This window comes from Fundulus heteroclitus, chromosome 23 (genome assembly GCF_011125445.2).
Source record: "Fundulus heteroclitus isolate FHET01 chromosome 23, MU-UCD_Fhet_4.1, whole genome shotgun sequence".
NCBI lineage: Eukaryota > Metazoa > Chordata > Actinopteri > Cyprinodontiformes > Fundulidae > Fundulus > Fundulus heteroclitus.
Genome location: NC_046383.1, coordinates 22,336,828 through 22,361,605, shown reverse-complemented (window position 1 = coordinate 22,361,605; position 24,778 = coordinate 22,336,828). Strand labels below are relative to the sequence as shown.

General features: G+C 43.8%; 1 protein-coding gene across 1 annotated transcript in view; it reads left to right on the top strand.

Moving 5' to 3' along the window:
* The window catches only part of LOC105915758 (N-deacetylase and N-sulfotransferase 1), a 70,381-nt gene that overhangs the window by 519 nt on the left and 45,084 nt on the right, over positions 1-24,778 (top strand). The window lies entirely within an intron of this gene.

Below are 24,778 nucleotides of genomic sequence, written 5' to 3'. Positions count from 1 at the left end.
CCCGGCGGCACCGTGGAGGCTCGGCGCGGCTTTCGGCTCGCCCCGTCGGGGCGGTTGGGGGGGCGGCGGTTAAGCTACCGTTATTGTGTGGACGCTTTCCGTCGGATCGACAAGAGTCCGTGCACCGGGATAGAGCTGCGTGTCCGGGCTGCTGTGCTCCGTGATTTATCGTCGGGATTCCTTTATGGAGTCGCAGCCCAGGCAAAGCAAAGCAAAGCAAAAGCAAAGCGACACCCGAGCAACTTGTTTTGGTAACTTTGTAGCAGCCTGGATGTGCTCGGCGTTTTTCTGCTCGACTCAAGTTAGGCACAGGAATCCGAGAGCCAGTGTTGACCGATCTAGCTGGAGGTGCCGCTTTGTGTGTCCACGTTTGACACCCAGTTAGCCCGCGAGTGAAAGAGGTGGACAAAAGATTAGAGAAGGAATGCAACGAGTGCTGTAACTTTCCATTAGGTGGGATTGATTCGGGGTCTAAGCTCAATTACCATCTATGTATGACAACAGAAGGGCTGCAGGCTGTATATTCAGAGGGTCTGCTAATGTCAGAGCGAGGTATTTCACTCAAAAGGCTTAAAATAAACCCCTTAACGCTATCAAAATAACAATTGAAGATAATCGTCTACAATTTGCACGTATCGCCTATCAAATATGTGTATGTATATATTTTATTTCTGATTATGATTGCTTATTTCTTCTAAGGAGCACAACACTAGCAAGGGTTGGAAATGTGCTGCAGGTTATCTGACATAGATGGTAGTTAAAAGTTAAAAGATTACTCCCATTTACTGCTGGGTGGACGTGTTTGACCAGAGATTTGTGGCAGTATTTAATGTTTGCTATGTTACATCATTGTGGAAAAGAAACACGACTCAAAACACAATTTATTCACTATTTTTATTTTTATTTTTAGGGATGTTGTGATACAGGTTTTTCCAGCCGATACCACTTACTGATATATTTATTTACCTCGACCTGCTGAATTTGACAAATTTTGATTACTTTTTTCTATGAACTGGTGGTGCGTTCCAGTTTTCCTCGGCAGTAGGAATTCTCGACCTCCGAGTCGGAGATTTCTAGTAGAACGGTCCCTAAAGTCGGTTTTACGAGTTGCAACAGGATGCTATCTGACTTTGGCTTTCATGATGGCTGCTACTACCAGCAACGTTGAGTAAAGTTCACACTTTGACTGTTTTTAGCAGCTCTCTGTTATTTATGTAACATTTAGTCAGTCGTACAGGTCCTACCTTTCAGTGCTCATGAGACGGGATGTTTCAGCTCTGTTCATCTGCACAACATACCACGTTGGACAGAGTTGTTGTTGTTGTTGTTGTTGTTGTTGTTGTTTTAACAACGGTAGCCATCTTGGCTAAACCAGCAATGGAGGATCGCCACCTGTTGTTGTTTAACGCTTCATGTTCAGTCAAACAGTTCAGCACGGCTTTGAAAAAGATGCTGATTTAGCAATAAAATGGGACATTGCAATGCATTCTGGGACTCAGGTTGGCTGTATTTGTACGTTTAACAATGACTTTTGTGAGAGCGTCCATGTTTTTTTTCAAGCTGGGGAAAAAAAGGCGGAGATGACGTAATCTGCGAGTCGTTAGTTCCGAGTAAAGAAGCAAATGGAAAGCACCGTATGATGCATAATCGGGAGAAAACAATGTTCTAAACATTTTTTGATGGTGAGAGTGTTCAGTCCAGAAAATGAAGGAATGCATGATAGCATATGTCCCTTTCCTCAATCCTGCTCAAATGCATGTGGCTACATGAGCTTTATTTAATGTATTTATTACCTGAAAATGCTTCCAGTTCTTGGTTTTGATGCGGTTGACGAATAAGAAGCAAAATATGAGCTTTTTGTCCGAATGGGCTTTATTGGCTAAGATCGTGCCCACAAGCAAATAATTTGACATCGGTTCCACGTACAGACATTGGGTGTTACTAAAATACGTGCGCTTTAGAAATAAATGAATGTATGTGTATGTACAGTCAATTATTTAAGGTTGTTGTTGCACTTGGCCTTTTATCTGAAAGTTGACCGACAGGAAATGGGGTTGAAAATGGAAGTCATGCGGCAAAGGTCCACAGAACTGGAGTCGAACCCAGGGCGGCCACATCAAGGACTAAGGCCTTTATACATGGGCTGTGCGCACCAGTGCAGTCATTTGTTTTATAAAGAAAGAGGAAGAGAAAGGCATGTTGTAGCAGTGCAAGCAAGTTCCACAATCCAAGTAAAATCGGCCAATTCTGATGTCTGGCCTGGCTGACTGGTGCATCTCTAATTTTTATCCGTACTTTAACAGACTGTTGGACGACCTACAACATACAACTCCTTGCTGTGGAATGGTCATGTAAAATAGATGCATTGTGAACTTAAAAAACCCTGACATATCTATTAAAGAGAGAGTATTACTACTCAGGTGAAATTTCAGTAAAATTCCCCCTATAATGAGCCCCTCTTGCAGGGCAAAAAACAGACGTTATAGAAAATGATAGAGGTGTTTTTTTTTTTAAAAAAAAAAGGAACTAGTATATGTTGTCTACAAAAATAAAATGTAAATGTTTTTTTATTGCAGTCTATCGGTCTGTGTCCTCAGCTTGAGCTCTACCTGCAAAAAGTTTTTTTTTTTTGTTGTCGTGTAAAATCGGAGTAAATGTTTGCATCCATTAAACACTAAAAACACTTGACTCTGCTCTGTAGGAGGGGGGGGAAAGGGAAAAAAAAAAAAAAAAGATCCGTCCAGACCTGCTTGAAATCTTGAGCCTTCCGGGGTGTATGCGCATGCAGAAGCGCGCTCCCAAGTGAGTAAGAGATCACTGAAGAAGAATGACTCACGCTCAAAATGTATTTGGCAAAGTCACAAGGACTTTTCCCCGCGCTTTGCGCCTCCGGCTGCGGAGCGAACTCTTGCAACTGCAACGTGCCGGCCCCTCCGCTTTCAGAAGATTTATTATTTGATCAGTGTTTCCCATTATTGTTATCTTCCAGCCATGTGTCGCATATATCACATGCTCCTCCCTGTGTTTGTTACTGGTGGGGCTGAGAGAGAGAGAGAGAGAGAGAGAGATGGGAGGGGGGGGTGTGCTTATTCCATTTGGAGATTACTGTCATTCGTTTGTCAAATTTGCAGAGCGCTGAATCTCAAGTTGTGTTCTGTTTATTCGTGCCAACTGTTTGTCTGGTCGCTCTAAACCTCCATCTGACTGCTCCCGCTCGGCTGCCAGGCATGCTGTGGTCTGGCACTTTTAGTTGATGAAGGCTGCTGCTGCTGCTGCTGCAAGCATTCGATCATATATCCGCAGGTTTATTATGTTGTGTTTTTCTTTTTTTACTTGGACGGACCCGCAACGTGCGACCCAACGTGGAGTTGGACCGACTCACCCGAAACACACCAGGGTTGTCAGATGCTATAGGTAGGGCACGATGAGATGGATGTCACGTCGCAGCTAAAACAGAAACGGACAGAAAGAGAGAGAGAAAAAAAAAAGTCTGTCATTGTTATCTCCACGTCAGGATGTCGGTCTAATCGTGTGCAGGTGCAGGAACTCTACCATCACATTTAATGCTAAGCAGAGTAATTGTTGGGAGCTACAGGGCCCACAACATGCCAGCTCTTGTATTTTTCCATGTCACTGCCCCTTGTAGGCACTCTCAGTGTGTGGGGAGCAGACCTCTCTTCAGAGTGTGGCTAAAGCCAGGCATCTTTCCAAAACTCCAGCCCACCCCCCCAAATCCACCCCCCCCCCCCCTACCCTAGCCCTCTCTGCTGGGTATAAGCACGGCTTTGTGCCTCGGTACTCCTCCCCGGTGGTTCTTATTTCTATACTACTACGGCACGGCTTGCTCTGCTAGATAGCGGCGTCTACAACTGGAAGCTCTCCTGAAACGTCCCTCTGTCTGACAAACTCAGACGTTTTCCTCGTTAAAAGCCAAGCCCCCCTCGGATTAATATGGCAGAACGCAGGAGGCAGGCTGGAATATTGTTGCCTGTGAAGCGGCTTGTGTTCAGGTTCCTGAGCTTTGCAGTCGCGGTGGTGGGGTGGGGTGGGGGGTGCCTAGGAGTAGGAGCAAAGTAAACACATTTCAAACAGCTCAGCAAAACCGAGTATTAGCGAATGATCCAATAGCATCTGTAATCCTCAGGAAAACCTGGAGAGTCGTCTTTTTTTTTTTTTTTTTTTTTTTTTTTGAATGATGCTAGTCTCCAATAGACAGTTGGCAGGCAGGCTAAGGGGGAGAGGCGTCCGCATGTGTGACCGGCTGGCCGGGCTAACGGCGAAGGCTGAACGCCACAGTATGCGGGCAGATCAGATTACCGAACGATTAGCCGCGGCCTCCTATCCGCAGCCCAGGGAAATGATTTTCCACTGTCATAATTCCCTGGACTGAATTACGCAGGCCGGTGACTCACAGAGACTCGGCACTATGGGCCGGCGTGCAGCGTGGCACAACTGTTGCTCTCTGGAGAAGAGGAGAGGAGATGCGTGCTGCCATTGTTGAAACGTAGGTGTCAATCACTCTGATTAGGTACATTTCTACTCAAAGGTACATTTGAGTAGAAATACTATTTAAATACTATACAGACAGTTAGGTCTAAAACTGAACATGGTGCGATGACATCCACCTGATACATAGAAAGCAACAATTATTCACGCTGCTATCCAGAGATGCACCGATCAGAGTCCTGGGGCCAATTTCCGATGTTTCGCTTTTTTTTCTTCTGTAAAGCTTTGACCTGCTGTTCCGAGTTTTAGCCGATTCTGATTTCTCTTTTCGGAGCTATGATATCAGAAGATTTGCGTTTTTTTTAGTTTTTCTCTTTTTCTAGCCTTCGTGCCGTTAGTGCTCATTGGTTATTTGCATTAGCAGCAAAGGCGTTCTCACACTGCGTGTTTACATGAGGAGTTTCTGAAACAGAATTTGCTGTTATTGCGATTGCTGTGGAGTTGACGTGTTGAACTGGCTTCAGCGTGTAATACAGGGGTCACCAACACGGTGCCCGCGGGCACAAGGTAGTCCCCATGGAGCGCATGTGGTGCCCTCCAGCCTGTTCTAAAAATGGCAGCACCGTCCACTGAGCTGCATCTAAAATGTCATTTTATCCCGGTGCTCTTCCTTTGTAATCACACCTGCCTTTAAATAAATTAAAAAAAATGACATGATCTAAAATAAAGCATAAAAAAATGTATTTACTTTACATAAAGTTAAGATGATCTCTGACTCTACTAGTTTAAAGGTCAGTGCTGGTAGCTCTTGGTATGACACAGTACCAGTGAAGTAGCTCTCAGTTTCACAAAGGTTGGTGACCCCTGCTTTAATATAACTGGTTTGTGCAGTTAGGATTGCTAAAACATCAATCCCCGTGTGTGCATGCTGGACAATGCAGATCCTTAACCCAGAGATTTCCAGTAGGCTGCCAACATTTCCTATTCCAGCTCGTTCCGTGTCAGACAGTCAAAAGGGTAAAACCCAAGAACTCTGCTGTACCTCCTTTAGCCTTGCTGTTCTCTGCCAGAAAGTCCTGAATGAAGCCAACTTCTCATCACGTCTTAGAAAATTCAGCTTCCTGATGAAGACCATTACAGCTGGTAGTGAAATTAGCTAGCTTTGCAGTAGGGGTGGACAATAATTCAATATCAATATATATTGTGATATAACTTCATTCAATAAAGGTGATATGACTTTTCCAATATTTCAATATACTTCACAGTCTATGATTACAGCATTTGTCACTGACTGTACGTTCTGGGTTTTATGTTATTTTGTGTGTTTTTTAGTTTTTAAAGCAAATATTTCAAAAAACGTTATATTGGAGAGTTTTTATAAACGCGGCAAAATAATTGTCATAAGTTTGCACAGGCATCTGTTTTGGGCATTCTTTGCAGTCTTTATAAGGCTTGTATTTTGTTGATTTCGTTATAGACAGGAATTAAGAAACGTATTGTGGTAAAAGTTTTGGCCCTATCGTCCAGCCCTACTTTGAAGCTTCTTCACTCAGTGGCAACGTCCACACCGAAGAGTGCTGTCGCCTGTTCATTGATCAGAAAAAATGATCGCATGTGGAGTTTTGAGCTGATAACAGCCCAGTCCTGGCCACTAGCTTGTTTCTCAGAGCATTTGGAAAATTAATCTATTTTATAACTTCCATATGGTTTTACTATAACTACTTATTATCTCTCTTTTACTGATTTATTGTGTTTTAGTTCTTGGTGACCCTTTGCATTTGTGGCTTTATTTTATATTTTATTGTCTGACACTTGGTCATTCTGTATAGTGCTACACATTATTAGTATTCTTATTATTATTGTTTGGATTTTTAGACGTGTCCTTAAACCACAGGGAGGGTAGCATGTAAAATATCAGCTGCTTTGCTCAGACATAAACGTCGCAGAAAAGCAAAGCGCGACAACCGGGCGACGAGGCAGCTTTTAAATCCTCTGGTGAAAGGAAGCGGACAGAAAGGGGGGGTGTGGATTTTGACAGGATAGCCGTCGGAGATGAGACCATGTTTCCAAGGAGCACATCCCCTCCCCGAGGCAGGAACCCGATACATTCCCCGGGTTCCTGTATCCAGACAAATAATAGTGACTGGGGTGTAGCGTTTCGTCAGGTGCCACATGACCGGAGCTTAAGTGCTGGGAAAGTAAGCACTATGTCATAGGGTCTCGCAGTTGGTCCGCTCCGGTTGCTTCACAGATCAGGAGAGGTGCCAGGAGAGCGGTCGAGAGGTTATGTGAGATATGGATTAATGCTCGTCAGAAGAGGCCCTTGGTTATTGCAGCAGCTCGGCTTTATCACGTCCATTCCCCCTTCAGCACTGTTGGATGCATTATGTCACCCATTAAGGTGCTCTAATTTCAATGTTTCTTCATCGCATTAGCCTTGGTTTTGTTCTGACGAGGCCCTCGGCGGCAGCCACGCTGATCAATAACTCCTCCGGCCGACGATGCCTGATGAATGGCGAAAAGGAAGGCCCATCAGTACGGGTTTCACCTGCTTTTATGTCACGTGTCATCCTTTGATTTAAGCAGTGTTTTCCTTTGCTCTCAAGCCCTTCAGCTAAAGGCTATTTTTACAGCGAGACTGGAGGGAGGACGAAAAAAAAAAAAAAAAACGCCCCATTTTATTTAGCGGTCAAAAAAACAAGCTGTCGGGTGTTAATGGACTTCACCTCAGCCATTCCAACAGACCCTGGGGCTACTGCGCGTCCATGAGCGCGGCTAGGGAGCTCTCGGCTCTGAGCCCTGTTAATGAAGCCATTTCCAGAGATGGAGAGATGCGGTAATGGGAACACACCACTCCACTGCAGGATATTCTAACCCGCTCCTCATTGCAAGTGCCATCATTCAGCGGATCCGATTAGATCCTACCCCCTCCCTCCCCCTCCCTTTCTCCTTTGGATCTGAAAAAAATGGCCCTTAAAACGTTTAAACAGGGTCAGAGATGTTTGTCTGGGAGTCGTTAAGGTCAAAGCACGAGGATTTACCTGGTGAGCCTTAACCAGTAACCCTAACGCTATTTTTTTTTTTAAGGGGAAGCAACCTTCGATGGTGCTGTTCTAGCTGTGGACCGTCAAATATTTTCCCGCATTGCGTGTCGGACTTCGACCCTGTGTTATCAAGGCCTAAAGTTCAGTGAACTGAACACTGAGAGAAGATAGGTGGAGGGGCCTGGGTATGTTTATACAGTTGTCTGGTGGCCCCGGCTGGCCGCAAATACCACACATGTGCTCTTACCTTGTGCGAAGCTGCGTGCAACCTTTTATGTACACGCCTCAAGCTGAATGCAGCGCTGCTGCAAACAGGATGTCGGAAAGGCGCGCGCTGACAAAATGCAATGCTGCATAAAGTGAGGTCAAAGTTGAAATACAAGTGACTGGAAGTAATCTAGACAATAGTTTTTTTTTTTTTTTATTGGATTCAAAAAGTGTCTCCTCTTCTCTGCTGGCATCCAATTAAAGTTAACAATTATGTTTTATGGCTATTGTTTGCTGCAGCTTGTTGTTCAACTACAAAGATTTTTTGAGTTTTTGGATTGTAGTGTTAGGTCCGCTGTGGATAAAAGGAAAAATCTAAGAAATCTCTGACAAAAAGTTGTACATAGGCAAGGGAAGAATTAATTTTCCCTGATTTTAAAAGCACAAATTTACAATATTAAAAGTAGGATATCCTCTGACCCGGTGAAGGCAGTCATTTACAACAGAAAATGGCAGACGTCCTCTAAGGCTTTAATGGTATTTTCCTAAATTTATTGCTGTATAACAGGGCTATATCACAACAACCTCTCATTGGCGCAAGCTGGATCCATGGTGCAGCTTCTTCCTCACCCTCTCAGGCAGTGATTTTATAATTTTAGTAAACTTCTGAGATTTATCATGTACATTATTGACTTTTACAGTGTCTGAATATCTTGGCTTTAATTTCATAAACCCGTGCCTTTCATTATGGAAAATTGTCTGTTCTTGAAAATTGGACTTTTTGACATCAGAGAATATCCCGGATTGTTCTGGTAAACATGTTAAACTAATCTTTTCTGGGTTTTTTTGTTTGTTTTGTTTGTTTTTGGTGGAGATGTCCATTCACGACCACATTATTGTTCTTTCTTGGATCCACAATGGCAACTATACTTGGGCTGGTCACTGAAATCCAAGTTTTTTTTTTCAGTCTAACAGACTCTTCTTTTGAGTGACAACACTCTTCAGTGTGGACTCAAAGTTAGTTTTCTGCTTTTCAGGTGTTGTAAACACCTAACGCAATGTAAAAGGAAACAGTATTTTCTGACCTGTCAAGACCTTCAGGCTGCAAGTGGCGAGAGAGCGCAGTATTTTCCGCGGATAACAGGAAGGCTGATCAGAGTACAGCAAGGCTGCTTTATTATAGCCTTTTGAGCGTTCAGCGTCTTGATTGAAACGCATGGTTTGAAAATGCTGTGAGCCCTTTTGAAATCTCACAAAGTAAAGATCTATCTCATGGCGAATACACATTAAAAAGGCCGTTTCAGTAATTCTGGTTGTGCGAGCTGCGCTGATTACCAAGGAAAGATGGTAAATGGTTTAAAATGTCAACCATTTTGCCTCGCCGCAGCTCCGTTACACCTTAAGAAGCTTACCGTAAAATTAACCCTTCACCAAATGTCACATTTTATTTTGATGTGGAGGGGAAAAAAATGAAATCTGAGAAGGGGACAGGGAGACAAATTACAACCCTGCTAATAAACCCCTGTCTGTTCTCTCACACAAGCAAGTCGGCTTTGCTCCTGGAAAAAAAACAACTGCTCATAGCTAGAAGGCTTGAAAAAAAAAAATAAAAAGTTCAAACCTGTTCTTAAATCTTAAATCAGGTCGGGTACAAACAACTGAAAGGCTATGCTGGCCTTTAAAGTATACTTGTGATGTTCTTATTTATTTGCTGTGATCTCTTTAGTGTGATTTATTCCTGAACAGATCCCACATGGTTGATCTGCCGATGTGAAATACAGATCTTTAATTTTAGTAATAAAAATCCTGCTTCACTTGTTGACTGGACTGGACATTGTACAGTGCGCTATTATTGTGAAACATCAGTGTTCCTCTATGTCAGATAGAAACTAGAACTGCAAAAACATTTTCTGTTTCACAGTTTAATCAATAAAGTGTATAAAGAAAAATACCATCAGCACTTATTATGGTATCCATGTTTACATTTCTTTTATAAAAAATACAAAAATAGATATTTCCCACTTTATTTAATTACTCGTAATGATGCTGTAGCATAGCAAGAAGTGCTTTATCATGCCGCTTAACCTGAGTGATTTTAATGGATTAGGTCAAACATCATCCTTAGGGATTAAGCGGCACTACAAAACGCGGTCCGCTGAATTGAACTTGGTTTAATCTCTAATAGCTTCCAGCCAAGGATTCATTTCAGTGTTTTGTAAAGTCATTGGATTCCAATAACTTTTATTGGGCGTACCTACTTCAGCGAGAAGCCGGAGCGTAAGCAGTCTTACAGTTTTGCATTGTTTGACTCTTGATCCGGAGGCTTTAAAGAGCACTCTGATGTGAACTGCTGCTGTCCTGATGGGAACCGATGCTCAGTGTTTACCTGGCCGTGTGTTTGCAAGCGATACTCAGAAGAAAGCCAGGAGTGAACGCCTACACAAAGGTCATGCAGGGGTTTCGGGTTTCCTTTGTCTGCCAGCGATGACAGAAACTGATTGTCTGCAGGACAACTGCGGCTGTAAAAAAACAACAAAAAAAAAGTATATAAAACAAACATGCACGTCTCTGACCTCATTCGTGAACGTTTTACCGTCCCACAAGGGCCGTAAAATGTAGCTGAACTTTCCCCACGCGCCCTTTCTTCCCCTTTTCCTCTGCCTCTTTGGGCCAAAACACCCGCTGGCTGGATGGTGTCCATCCGGCTCCCGTCTCTGAGCGAAGTCGGTCTGCGAGCGGCGAAGGCGCGCCGGGATACAAGCGGACATTAATACGTACAAACGGCTCAGCCTCCAATCTGGCCTAATCGTTGTGCCGCAAAGATAAGTGCTTGGCCAGAGATATGGATCATCTCCATGTTAGATTAGTATGTTTCATGGGCAAATGGACCTAAGCCGATGACTTACCAACTTTCAAGCCGCAGTCGCTGGAAAAGAAGAGCAACGCCGCAGGCCCCCGGGATGGAGGCTCTGGCAGCTTGGAGCACACCCGACCAGGGAGCCAGTGCCGTCTCATCCATCCTGGGTGGCACTGACGTGTGTTTATACGGGACAGGTGGTGGCAACCTGGAGGTCAGCACAGGCACAGATGGGGCAGAAGGAAGGCCGGAGGCTTTGAACGACAGCCGGATGACGGAGAGCTGCCTTGCCAGGATTTGAACACTTCAGAGGGCCCAGCTACAAGTGTGGTCCGTCGCGACAGTCGGTCGGGCGGTTTGACAGCCGGCTGCTTCGAGCGGAAGGACCCGACCACAGAACCGTGCCGGCCCTTGCTGAGGGAGATCTTAGGCCGCGCGGAGCTTGACTAGAGGAACTTCAGTAAGCAGCGCAAGCCTGCAAATACAAACAGCAGCCTGCCCCCTCTGTGAAGTGTTAAGTGGCCGGATATAAGCAGTGAATGGGACACAGGTGTCTGGACCAAGCTGTGAGAGCCCAGCCAAAGGTCTGTGTTTGTTTTCTCTTGGTAATGGCCCCCCCAGCTCTCAGCTGCAGCTCTACCCGCCCGGGCTTATTGGATCTCTATGGGCCGAGGTGAAGTCGTGGAAGGGATTCTGAATCTGATAACAAAGTCCGTTTTTAGTATCGCGCAGTCCAGCGCTGTGGCCATTAGGGAGGATTAATCATCATTTCTTTTATTGCTACAGAGGTGAAAAAGATACGGTAATAATTAAAGATGGAAAGATTAGATTTATGTGATTAGATCCGTTTTTACTAATACCGGTTTTAGATGCTTTTTAGTTAAAGCTAGAGGCTGCGATTTTTCTGGAAGATTCCCACAAGTCACTTCTTGAATAACTGTGCATGCGCAAGGCCGTCTTATCTGCTCTTCCGCTCCTCAGAGGGATCGCGTGAAAAAAAAACTAAAAATCTCCCAAATCCACTCTGGTCTTATTACTTACTTCTGAGGCCTTGTACGCGGTTTGCTTCTCGCGACTGTCAGCCACGTTTAAAGTATACAGTGAGAGCAGTGAAGCTACAATGAACACCGAAGCTAGCCGCTAAGCTAACCGGATACGTAAACACCAGACGTGTGAATGCGCAGCCAGCAAATAGACACCAACAAGGAATGTGCACGCAGACTGGCGTTACGTGAACGCGTCAGAATGATTGCCATGTGAGAAAAACCAATAGATAAGGTGATACTTGAAGGACAGAGGGGGGGTGACGGCAGGAACAAAACGTTGACCAATCCCTGCCATTCGGACCGAACGGCAGGGATTGGTCAGAGTTTGTACAGGCCTGCAGATTCTGCGGAGATGAAAATCTTTAACCTCCTTTTTCTGAATACATAATGCATTGACTACTTCCAGGATGGAAGGACGTTTTTACCCAGTATAACAAAAAATGTTTCTGAACAGGATTACCAGCTCTAGGTTTCATTTTTTGAACAATAAGAAAATATACGGACGGATTTGCCAGCAAATACGTCTCTCCTAACACCTCCGTGCTAGATCCAACATTGCATACACATTCTATGATATTCTATGACAATATGCCCGCGATGCATAGTGCAGCTCTAATCTCTAGTCTAAACTTGACAATGAAACTGATGTTAAAAGCCCACAACACACTGCTATGGTGACGGCGTTTTTTTTTTTCCCCCTCCATGTAACATTCCTTCTCTTTTCTTCCAGCCTTTATTCTGCTCCGCTGCTCATCTACCGCGGCAAAGCAGCTTTTGAAGTTGGAAACGCCGTGGCTGTTTGCTGTTTTAGTTCTCGGAGTGCTTGTGTGACAGGTAGTGAAAAGCTACAGGCGAGTAATGGGACTGGAATATAATCCACAACTGCCTCCGCAGTCGACGCCCCTTGCCTCTTTTTTATTTCTCTCCAGCAGAGAGCCCTGCCGCGTCCACTAAGCTGCTCTTTGTCAACTAAACAGCCCAAAGGTGCACCGTGGGGCTTGAAGAACCAACACAGCTCCATCCTGCAACCCCACCCCCCTCCCAGCCTGGGAGAGCAACAGGGCAAAGTAATGGCTTGTTAACCCCCCCAGCTACCTCCTAAGTTTGGCCGCTTCATTGTCAGCGGCGGCGACTAACCTCCACGCCGACGTGATTGTTTGAATAACCCCGCGGCCTCCCCAGATGGCTGGGCCTCAGAGCCGGTTTATGATAACCACACAGTTAATATCTGGCCTACATAACCGTCCTCCTAGCTATTTAAACCCCCCCAACACACACACACCACGAATGTGCTCCCATTTCTCCCAGCCACCCTCTGTGCCATTGTCTCCAAGTGCCGCTGTTTTTTACTTCTCTATTTTGCTCAACTTTTTCTTTTGCTTTTTTTTTTTTTTATTCCAGAATCTATTTCTTTTTCGGGGCCCCCCAGGCGTCGTGGGTTGATAGCTAGAGACAGTGTAGCAAATTAAATTTCGTTCCCCCCCCCCCCCTATTTTCTTTCGCTCCCTATGGACTTTGGCACGACGGATCAGTGGAAGGAGAACGGCAGTGTGCAAAGATAGAGGAAAAAGCCCATTTCCAATGCATTACTGTCTCATTCCTCGGGGTCTACAGTGGAGCTGCACCAACACTTCTATTGCTCTTCTCCCCCCTCTTTAATTTTCCTTTACAAGCTCTCGCTCGCTCGCTCGCCACCGCCGCCGCCGCCGTTCTTCACGCGCGGCCCTAACCTGAAGGCCTCTGCGCACTCGCTGCCGCTGCCAACACACAATCTGACCCACTTTATTAGTTTGGCTCTGGTGAATCATTAATCGAGGTTATCTAACCGTTCCTGTAATGATTCTGCCGCGACTCGCCGTGTCAGCCGCTCTGTGTTCTTAACCAATCAAGCCGTATCCCCGCATGCTTCTCCCTCCGACACATTTGTACTCCATCATAATACCTCGCAGGGAGGAAAAAAAAGCAAGGGGGAGAAAAGAAACGCGCCGTTCCTCGTGCTAGGCTATATGTTTAATAGGTGCGCCGTGCACTGTAATATGTCATTGTGTCAGAGCACAATGCGGGGACTAAGTGCCCTGAATGCAAATGATTCTTGCGGGATGGCAGAAGCTGAATGGAGTGTGTTTTTTTTTTTTTTTTGGTGTGGGTGATGAGGAGGAGAGAGCGAGAAAGAAGGGAGGGACAGAAGGAGGGCTAATAGTGGCAACAGGGAAGCTAGGAAGAGAAAAGAGCATGTGAGGATGAGGTGGAGTTGGATTGGGGGTGGTTGGGGGCTGATGTGTGGGATGTAGTCATGCCAGGCCCATTCATCATGCAGTGCCTGCTGGGATGCGCCGGGGTCAGTCCCGCACAACACAATTACAGCCTGTTCTGGTGTGTTGTGCTCGGCACCGCTGTGTTCTGAATGTGTTCTGTTGCCTTTTGTTGGGGGGTTTCTCTCTCTTCCAACTCTCGTTTTTTTTTCTTTCTTCGTCTCTGCTCCACTTTGTTTGCGACCGTTATTCTACCTTTGCACATTTTCCTGCGCTCGCTGATGAAGTCGTCACCGAAGCACGTCTTCCGAGCTAAACGTCTCAATTAGCGGCTCGTTTGTTTCTCTGTTTTCTTTTTTTTTTTTTTTTTTTTTTTTTGCTCCTTTATACTCTTCTTTCTGTTCTCAGAAAGTTTCGTTTTTCTTTTTTGGCTCGCGCGCTCGCTGCACTTGCACCACGCACCGCTTTGGTCCTCTTTGATCCGCGGCCTCAAACCTTGTGATTTATGCATTACGCGGGCCCTGGTTACGGAGGTTTGAGATGCTTGTAAGCATGTTGTTTATCCTTCCCTGCCTGACAATCCTCCGCGAATCCACAGATGTTTCCAGAAGGCTGCGAATGTCTGCCGCGCGCTTTAATGTCGGTTGACAGCGCGTCCCGATCATGAGGATATCTTTGCCTTTCCCCCTTTCCGTCTCCGCTCTGAGTCGCAGTGAAAGGGGTTTTCTCCTGCCGGGGAGCCTCAAGGTGGTCTGGAGGTCTCAGTGAAAACATCCCAGAAGGATCCAAGCAGGAAAATACAAATCTTGAAGGCTGCTTCACACCTCTTTGTTAACGCTGCGTGTAGCGAAACTTAGTTTTACTGCAGCGTCTGACTTTTGTTTGCTGAAAACGATAAATTCGGTGCGATAGGTAGATCATCTGGCTGTCTTATAAAGCATGTCGGTACATATTTTGTTATATAATGAAATCTTGTGTTCATTCAATCACCCCCCCCTCATGACTGGTTAGTTATGAGTGCTTGTAGACAGATGTACGCCTGTAAATGATTTAGGACTAAGCATCAGAGATCTTGAAGCTGATTTCCCATCATTGATTCTGTAACCCACTTGATACAGTCCCCCCCTCCACCCCGTTTTTTTTTTAATTTAGCAAATCCGTTAATTCAGCCGTTCAACCTCTACACCGTCTTGATAAGGTGAAAATTTAACCATCGTAACAATGAGATGTTTTAGCAGAATAAAACATTACTGTTGAAAACAGCCCAAGGTTACTGAGCCGTCTCTGCATCACTGGAAGTCTACCGCTGCAATAAAATCCTCCAGGTCGTGGTGCAGAGGGACCTGCGCAAATAAACCCCAGCAAAAAGAAATCGAGCAAGTCTCCTTTCCTCTTTTACGACACGGGTTATGACTCAGATTTTTTTTTTTTTTTAAAAACAACTAAAGGCATAGTGATTATAGGGCTGATGGCTTTAACCATCTTAAATTACCAGTTAGTATTGTTCATGGGTCTGTGTGTGCATTTCCTCGACACCGTTAGCTGAGAGATTTCTTGAAGACTACCAACATTTCCGAGTCCAGCGCATCCCGTGCCAGAATTGGACTCTGTCACAGCTGTAACAATGCGTAGCATGTTAACGGCACTTTAGCGTCTAAGTCCATCGACACACTCGCATGACGTGAACTTCTGAGATGTTTGTTGAGCAGCTGTAGGGATGAAACTATTCACAAAATACCTCGGATCCTGTGCGGATTCTCAGTCTTATATGTAATTAAATTGCCATGAAATGACTAAGCCTCATTCTGGGCATGCTTTCTCTCTCTTAGAAGAAACAGTCACATTTTGGTATAAAGCTATGGAGTTTTTTTATTTTTTCTTTCTCTGTTGTTGTTGTTTCAGGCATTTGATACCGGGCATAAACTCTGGCCCAGCTGTCTGTTTTGTTGTAGTTATTTTCTTTGTAAAGTTCTGACTAAAAGACAAAGCAGCCAAAGTTTCCAGCGGTTCAGTCGGTCTCAGAGATGCATTGGGTGGTGGCTTGGCGCATGCAAACTAATAGGAAGCCCGAAGATTGAAAGAATGGCAAAATGGGGCCAAAATATGCAACTGGACTGAGCATCTGGAAGCTGTTTGAAACTATGGGTTGTGTTCAGCAGGATCCATGTCAAACTACATTAATGGCTCTCTTCCCTGACTTGCTTTGGGTTTTGGCATCCTCAGCAGAACTAGGGGGAAAGTCTTTGACCATCCAGATAATCATTATTTAACAAGAAAATTCCTCAAACGCCAGTCACCAAGTCTTGTAGTAGTTGCTTACCTTTAAACCTGATTGGTTCATAGGGTTGGGGTGTATCCTTTTCCTAAATGCTGTTGACTCTTCCTAAAGTCCTACAACAATGTATGGTACTCAATAACTGCCTGGATAGCCTTCGATTGTTACATCAAAGATGCAACACGTGTTTGTTTTTCTCACTGCAGTACCCAACGGGGAACATGGTGATCTAAGCAAAAGATGGATAGACAAAAAAGCTTGAGTGTGAGGTTCCTAATATTGGAGTGAAACCGTTATCACAGATCGACCTACCAGCGCTTTAGACTCATCGGATCTCAGCTGAGTTTCGCAGCAGGCTGCAAACTTTCCAGCTGCAGAATCTATCCGAAGATGGTTTCGTAGCACGAGTGGAGGGAAGCAGGTGTTGTAACACGATTCACAAGCTTTCATGTTTCTTGTGTAATCTGCCGCTTGTGCCGCACAGCTTTTTGTTTGCTAAGATATTCAGGTTTTGGCGTACACCGCATCCCTCCTCTGTTAACCCTCTTGGGAAGCTTGGAATGGCAATCAAAGATCTGGCACGGATGTTGTATTGTTGAAGAATCTGGCTTACTTAATTTACCGCGGTTCTGCTATCAAAGGGAATTGAAAGGGGAAGAGTGGAAATTTAGAGGTGAGGCTATGTGAAGTGACCATTGACCGATTTCCTTGCCTGTGCTACAAAGGGGTGAGTTTACAGCAACGTAAAGAAATCATTGAGACAATAGGCTAGCGACTTGCCAAATGGACCAATTTATTAATTCCCCCAATTTAAAGCAACTAACAATCTAAGCTTTCACTTTGTCAGTCCGTCTGGATAATTGTGAGAATATGCCTCAACAAAGATGACAGCCTGAACATTTTCTCCGTTCTTGGTCGACGGGTGTCATAGATATTCCTTAGTAAGCCAAATGTTTTGAGGGAATTTAGATATAAACACTTTGACTTTCATACCCTCGCTAGAGTTGCGTGACAAATGATGACAGAACACGCCCTCCACCGACAGCGTGTGCTTCTCTGTCGGTACTCACTGTTTGTGAGGGTAGAACCGGTGGATAAGCTAGATGTTCGATTGGTGTGAGTTACAGCTGATTAGATAGATTCATATGGCCAGCAGCATCCGCTAATGTCGTGTTACACAGTAATACCGACATTATTGGGCTGAGAGAGCCGAGACAAACTTGACTAAGGGCTCTTGTGGAAGTATAGATGGTTGATTTTCAATAGTATTGCACCGTAGCACCTACATTGGAACAATTTCCCTTTGAGTTAGGTTTAATGGCTTATATCAAAGGTTTTCCGTCTGGGTAGCACTTCATCTATACATAAATCCTCAGAGTGGAGGAAGACTAACTGTGATATGAAATGTTGCTGCTACAGGTAAGGAAACAATTTACTAATTAAAAACTTAACAGAAAGTCTTCTGTCGCTGTTGGGGAGGTAACATGCCTACACAGCAGGGATGGTTTCAGAATGAAAGTTAACCAGGAAGTAAACAAATGTATCACAACTAAAACTTGCTTGTACATCAAATTTAATGCAACTTTTAAGCACTGTACACAAAGCACTGTGACTAGATTAGGATACCCTCCAAAATAAGCTGATACGTCGTATTACTGTCCTAATCTACTGGTAGACATCCTGATGCCACTGGTTTCTAATCACCGGTGAACAAAGCAGCAGCAGCAGTCCCTGTCTGACATGAACTGGTCATTATGTTCCTTTTTTTTTTTTTTTTTAAAAACCTCTGCAGCCAACAATAAGCCGGCTGATATTGCATTATCTAGGACAAGCTCTATCCAGGTCCCATGGTAACCGGTTTGTTAAGTTCACCTGCTCCTCCCAAATCTGCGCACACAGCGGCCCGTCTGTCATCGGCCTGTCTTTTTGCGTGCCCTAATGAAGCTCTGGAGATGTGACGACACGCCTCGCATTTCACTCCACGCCTAATTGTGTTGATTTGGAGGCCGGTGTTTTTGTTGTGGCGGCTCACCCGCTCAGTTAGAGGAAACCAGGGAGTTTCTGCGTAATGCAACCCAGATAAGAGTTACCTGGGATTTTTGTGTTTGAAGGGAGGGTTGGGGTGAGATCTACGGAAACGTACAATGAGATGAAGGAACAACTTTTATTCTTCGTGTTGGGTTTTATTGATTAAAGCGGTACAGAAAGTAATTTCAGATTCTAGTCTGGGAATCGTGTGATGTGCTTAATCAAACATTTCACGTTTTGACAGAAAACACAATGGGGAAACGCCGCCGTTCATTACCACCCGACATGTTTCCTTCTCAGTAAATCACCATCCTGAGTAGTCTGAAATTGGAGTAATCTGAAGTCGAACTAATTACCTGTGGCATAATTCTGCTTTTAATTTCCTCCAAAAGAAAGCTGTTGTTGGGTTTTCACTGATCCTAAACCCTCGCCTCTAGAAAATTCTTGCTAATGAATTAATGATAAAGGGTTTTAAAGACAACACCATTAGAGGAGCTGTTAGCGGGGGGTGGGGGGGGGGGGGGGAGAGCTGCTTCTTCATTGCATTTTGCAGAGAAGGTAATTTGAAGTGCCAAAAAGGAAAATGCATTGCACTATTTCTCCTTCATCCTCCGTCCTCTCGTTTTCTTCCTTCTCCTTCCCTCTGGCTACCAGTAACCGTGATATTAACCTCGTCGCTGCTTCACTGTCCTCGCATGACCCGAACGTCATCCCGTATGAGAAGTGGTCAAATGTTTTACTGCTCAGTGTCTTCAGCCTCACTGGAGTTCTTAATGCATTATGGCTCCATTACTCGGGGGCGGGCGGATCAAATAATATATTAATATCGTGTTGCGAGCTGTCACATCCCACTTGGGTTGAAAAGGACTATGCCAGCAAAAAATTTCTGCAGAGTAATGCCCTGATAGGCTTTTTTTTTTTTTTTTTTTTTCTCCCAAAGTCAGCCTTAGGGCTTGTTTGATTTTATTTCAGATTCCACTCCATTGCCAGTGACATCCACACCACTCATCCCGAACACTGACCGCCATCAGCACACACAGCTCCCATACCCATCCATCTGACGGAGCCTGCGCTCGTCTCGGCCCGCGACTGGAACGCGGACTTGTCACCTGAGGGATAAACTGTATGATGGAAACTCGTACCCTCGCTGGTATGCGGGGTGGATGCCCGGGCCCTCGCATTGCTTCGGCTGCCGGGTCCCGTTTGCAGACAATGAAGCCGAAGCACGTCTCTGTTGCTGGAGGAGTTATGTGGCTCGCCCCGTGACATTTTCTGTTTGCACGGAGCTTTTTATGCCTCTTTAAATCTAAATTTGGGTTCTGGTGGTTCGTTCACAGTGGCAGTTTAATGTTACTGTATGTAAATGTGTTTGCATTTGCAATTATCCAATTTAAATCCACAGCTAGTATCTTTTTAATCCTGTGGAAAAAGGAAAAAAAAAAAACTCATCTCCAAACTCTTGTGCATTTATTTAAGACATTGGTTAGTGGTCATGGTTTTAATGACTATGGCAGCTTGTCTGAGGTCAGCCTCTTTGTAATTTTTATGGCTGGGTGTCCATGTTTTCTTTTTTTTCCCCCTCTGACTGCCTCAAGCTCTAGACTTGAATTTCTTTAGACCAGATTCCACCCGAGAGAATTGAATTTGACACCAAACATCATATAAATATACTTGCTGTACGTCGTGCCAATATTTTCTTTGGCCATTGGCCACGTCGAGTGATCCGCCAATAAGTGTCGTATATGATCGTACAGACGTAGATACAATTATGTTAGTCAGATTTACAAATGGACCACAGAGTAGTTACATCATTTCCAGACAGACTGCAGCATACCAGCCAACGTCTACTGGCAGCATTAGCCCCACAGACAGAGACATGTTTCCTCATGCATCTGCAGCTCAGATTAGCTACCAGGTATAGTCTTTCCCCAAATTATGTGCATTAGTTGTCTCTGATCAATAATGCACAAGTATAAGTTTGGTCAAAAACCAAGCAATCACTGAAGTGAAGTTGTGGGTGTAATGGCAGTTTGCTCTCGAGCCAAGACAATCTTGATATTAGAGCAATATTTTCAGGTCAGCTAAGAATCCCCATTGTTCAGTGTTGAATTATCCAGCTCAGATTGGCTAAGTGGAACATTTTAGGCTCAAAGATAGAGGTAATCAGAAGCAATCAAGCTCCAAAGTAGATGCTAACTTTAGCATCATTAGCGGCTAACAGTTAGCATGTCCCAGTTTTCTTACAGTGCTCAAAAATGTATTCCTTCTTGTCTATCATTTTGTCTTGCTCTTTTTTTTCTGCCAGGCAGAAACAGACAAACAGATTAAAAGTGTTGGGAGCGTCTTTAATGCTTTTGTAATTAAAAGTTGTTTGTTAGCTTGCGCCGTCAACACGTCAGAATAACACTGGGGTCTGCCACTTTACAATCCGAAGAGACATTTTTCCCTCAGTCCTATTAGATAAAACTCCCCTACAGCTGCAAATGTAACATGAGCTTCTGAACAAAGACAAATTAGAAGTTTAGAAAAATACCTAATAAGAGAAAATTGTCATATTTAGCCAACCATTATTTTATTTATTTTTTTAGATGTTAAAATTAAGAAAAATACATTAAACTTTTGTTAAAAAATAAAATTTGATGGATACACCTTCTTCTATGGGATATTGAAAAGTTATGTAAAAAAATAAAATAAAGAAACCCCATAGTTTCCAAACTATAACTAGAAAAATAGATCTAAACATATTACTATATTACTGGTACTTTTTATCATTCTACTGTAGAAATTCAGTGCAATTATTCGAGGAAACCCCTACAAATAACTACTATGTGTTTATTACAGCTATATGTTAAAGAAAAAGCATTAGTTTATTATTTTAAAGTTATTAGGACCCATTGAGGAAGGTCCCAGGAGCCACTTTTGGCACCAGAGCCGCAGGTTGCAGACCCCTCGCGTACCTTATGAGCTATATCCTTTCCTTTTATTTATATATATATATATATATATATATATATATACACACTCATATTTCTAAGGTATTGGCTCTGGCCACAGATTTGAAACTTAAATATTTTGGTTATGGGTGAAACGTGGTTGCCTTTCCTGCCCTCTCATCACAGCCTGACCGGTACGTTGCACTTCTGTTGGTTTAGGTCGTGATGACCTTCAAGTATAATCTGCAGTTTCATCAAACACTGGCAGTGAAAGTCTTGTTCCCCGTTTAGAACAAACTCTTGTGACCAGACGTACAAGTTTAACTTGACCTGTGCACCCTCAACCTGTGCACAGCTGGCTGTTGGTATTACAGGAAGTACCTGAAAGTGCAGTTGGTGAGAAGGTGTTGTAAAGCAGCTATTAACGACAGTGACAACAAGAAAATACAGACTATTCTGGTGGATATACGGCACGGGTATTCAATCATTCTAAACGAAAAATCTGTTTTTTATTGAGAACATAAAAACAGAATTATCTACAGCTTTAGTTGGACTTGCCAGTTAAAGTTGCTCGAAAGTCGGTGTTGAAACGTTTAATTTATCCTTTTCAAACAATAATGCTTCCATATTTTGTGAAGTTTTGTAACCTGATCAAGTTCTGCGTTGAGCTAAATTCAGTAAAGCTGCTTCTGAGTCTATTTAAACTGGTGACCTATGAGGCCAGTTACACGAAAAGGCCTTTATTAGAAATCTGTACAGACACAATGAGAATCTGGGTTGTTTTTCATCCATACGCTTTAAAGTAAACTCCACATTTTTATTCAAATGACTCACATTTGAAACCTCTCACTGTTGATCTTCAAAGAAAGGAAGTTGACTTTATAGCTGGCAAAGCTATTTTGTTTTTCTTCCTCTTTCTAATATTGTCAGTTGTCTGTAATTTCATTGGGTTTTATTTTTAATTCTAGCATCAGAAATCACCAAACATCACCAGAAATGGAAATATGTAGAAACTGCTCCCATAACAACTTTATGGGAAGCAGCAGAATCATTTCCTCTTTTTTTTATTTGTGTTATAAGCACTGCTAACTGATATACTGATTTACTTTTTTATTAATCTCAGTTGTGCTGTTAAAGCTAGCTGAATCAGGAAGAGGCTCGGAAATGTTACCAGTCTTACAGCGGATATTAGCTCGTAAACGAATAGTTGGGAATTCCTTTTAAAGAGACTGATTGTTTGTTCTGTCGTCGACCGGAAAAGAGCAATCAGTAAAACCTCAGAGGACGTTTTGTGTGGTTGTAGATTTAGTCAAAAGCCAAAACAACATCTTATCTGGTATGTCAGTTTGCAAACTTTGTAAAAAAAAGAAAAAAAAGTTGAATGCCAAATTCACAAAGTTTCAAACTTTTTTGACCATGACGTGTTCCTGGTGCTGCCAGTTCTAGCAACAGCTACTCCAGCCACAGAGCTGGAACATGGCGGCATAACCACCGCAGCGTTGCACAGGTTGGTCTTTGCCTTAGTCAAATTATGTAATGCAAAGGTTTTTTTTCTCTGTTGCTTTGCGTATTCACATGCATGTACGAAACAAAAACGCATCATTGATAGCTTACAGGTTGGTTGCATAAAAATGTGTAGAAAAGACTTTTTTGGGGGGGAGGAAGTAGTCTTTCATCTGCTGATGTTGCAGGAACATATTTACTTATTGCATCTGATTGTGTTGCTGTTTTATTTGGTCTTTTTGTTTGTTCTTCAGCTCTATCATAACATAAATTCCTCACGTCTCGACTAAAAACTAAACACGGTGAAATTTCTGACTGTGCGTACATTAACTTGCAGTCTGTCATAGATTAACAGCACTGCCATGACATCGCTGCAATCGGTTTGTCCGTCCTCCTTTGTTCAAGACCTTTTGAGTTAAAGAGAAAAAATAAATAAATTGGAGATATGACCCTTTTAGATGTTGGACGTCATCTGTTACTTTTTTTATTTTAAATGTTTTCTGTGTAAATTTCAGGGAGGAGCTGAAAGGAATTTAAGATGGAATGTGGAACGTCATCAGTCATGCAAACCTGTTTGTTATTCATACAGGAAGTGATATTGTATTATAAAAATCAAGTTTGACCAGATTTCAGGTTTGTAAAACGTCTTTCGCGTCCTCTTAAAGAAACATTGAACATGACAAGCTGTACTCAGTAGATAATTCAAGGCTACCTAAATTGTTGACCAGTGCGGAACGCTAAATACCATTAATATGAGCAAAAAATGTCAGAACAGGCCGTTCCTGGTACAGTTTTTACAGCGCCCGTCTTCTTCTGGGAGAAGGAGTGACAGTGAGATGAGTGCTGAGATGTAAAAAGGTCTCTACAGCTGCTCGGTGAAAGCAAAGTGTTACAGATGGACAGCGAACATCATCCTGTCACTTCTCTTCACCTTTCCGCAGCTTTGGCCTTTCAGTAGATATGACTGTGACATCACCTCCACCGTCGCCGCTCTCCGCTCTCATCAGCTGCTCCGCTTTAATAAGATGAGGATGATTTCAATAAAGTCACCGCCATCTTCACTCCGTTAGTTATATTAACAGTCAGATTCCGGCTCCTGGAGTCTCCTATCTATCCTCCGTGTTTCACTGGGGGGGGCGATCCTGCTCTTTTCATAGATCTGTGTAACCTAGTTACTGAGGCCCAGCAGGGGAGGCCAATCAATTAATGAACAAAAGGAGCCCGCTCGGTGAGCAGCAGCACCACAAGTCTGGGACTATAAACAGGGCGCTCCCAAAACATGGTTGCTGTCAATTCGTTGCTCATCTGATGGATGTTGTTTTGCTTTCTTGTTTTCCCTGTGTGGGTGAGAGGTACCGTTTCACCAGTGTCTTAGTAAAGCTGGCAAAAATGTTATTTGGGTGCAATGCAAAAAAGAAGGGATGAATGTGGGGCTGCTCCAACATTCATTTTATGTAAAGTAAAAGTAGAATCCTGATTTACATTGGGCATCATTAAAAGCACAGTCATTTAAAAAGGTTAGACATAGAGCTCCTGGAAAAAAGTGCATCTATTGCAGCTGAAGAACGTTTTGCAAAAATCTAATGCAAAAATATATAACAGGATCTGGTTATTTTGATGCATGCATGTCTTCTGCTCATCTAGGACTGGGTTGCAGGGGTATCGGATTCAGCAGACACCTCCTCCAGCTCCTCCTCTGGGGGGGACGAGACGAGACGTTCCCTAGCCAGTTGAGACACCTAGCCTCTCTAAAGTGTCCTAGGCCACTCCTTGGGTCTCCTCTCAGTAGGACATGCCTAGAAAACCTCCCGAGGGAGGCGTCTGTGGGGCATTTGGAACAAACCCCCGAGCCGCCTCAGCTAACTCCTCTCAATGTGGAGGAGCAGCAGCTCTACTCCGAGCCCCTCCTGATGGGCCATGCTCCTCACCCAGGCTCTAAGGCAGCAAATTTCATGACCATAGGTGAGGGTAGGAACGCAGACCGATCGGTAAACAGAGACCTTTGACTTTCAGCTCAGCTCTCTCTTCTCCAGAACGCGTTGCTGCAGCAGGGGCACCGATCTGTCTGTCGACCTCCTGCTCCATCCCCAAGATACTTTAACTCCACCACTCCTGGTGGAGAAGTCACGTTTTTCCAGTCATGGAATTATTGCGATGCATATAATCTTAGAAATATGTAATAAACAG